Here is a 1,085-nt window from a genome sequence, read left to right on the forward strand (position 1 = left end):
GTTTCTGTGCTTTTCCTGCTGTTTCTCCTTATGGGATAAACCCCATCTCTCTCTCCTGCAATAGATTTTCAGTTTTCATTACATCTGTATTTAGTACTATATTATTAAAGTTTTGGCGGCTTTTTTTCTTTGGTTCATGGTCTAGTTTGAGTTAATGCACATAAACAACACCTCCTCACAGCTGAAAGTATTGCACATAACCGAAGACCTTTTTGTTTCCTGGCACAGAAATGAAGTATTACAGGTGTGTCTGCAAGCACCAAATGAAAAAAAAACAAATACAAAAACAAAAACAAAAAAAAACCTCAACGAAATGGCAAAAACAATGACAGCATTAGAAAGGTTTGTTTATTCATATGATAATGGGCAGCTTTAATGTGAACTTTTTACATCGTCGAATCAGTGAGATCAATTTAATCCGGGTGAGTTATTCTTCTCTTGGTGTAAAAGACCATTGATTCTTTCTATTAGCTCAGCGAGGGAGCTCTTCAGCACAGTGGCACACTGAGGAAGCTGGTTGAGAGCCACTGAAATCAGCAGGAGTCTTTTAATTGAGTCTGAATTGGGCCCCAACACTGTACATAACTGCTCTCCTTTTGCAAAACTTTCAGTTTCTTGAAGACAACGGGATTATCTGAATGAATCTTGGTTTATCATTTAAATATTCTGGGTGAATCGATTCTTCGTGGAGAAAATATTTTACTTACACGACGTCTTCTGTGTGTTTAAGTTCTCTAAGTGTTACCATTTATAATCACTTCATCATCCTTTGTTCAGGTGACTAATTATAATAAAATATATTTAATGCATAAAACAGTATGAGACTCGTTTTTATACATTCATTTAATTATTTTTTACTGTGACAAATCACATTGTTAGAAATGTACTAACAGATGGGGTAGATTTTAAAGTTGGTATAAATTATGACTCCCTAATTTTTGCAAGTGTTGAAGAATTTAATTGTCTCCATTCAAATTTTTGGCTTAACTCCTGTGGTTTGACTTGTTAGGATTCCAGACACGCAACACAAGGAGCAAGGAATTTCTGGACTGTGCAGTGCCTTTTTGAGGAAAAAAAAAAAGAAA

This window comes from Meleagris gallopavo, chromosome 1, assembly GCF_000146605.3.
Source record: "Meleagris gallopavo isolate NT-WF06-2002-E0010 breed Aviagen turkey brand Nicholas breeding stock chromosome 1, Turkey_5.1, whole genome shotgun sequence".
Lineage (NCBI taxonomy): Eukaryota > Metazoa > Chordata > Aves > Galliformes > Phasianidae > Meleagris > Meleagris gallopavo.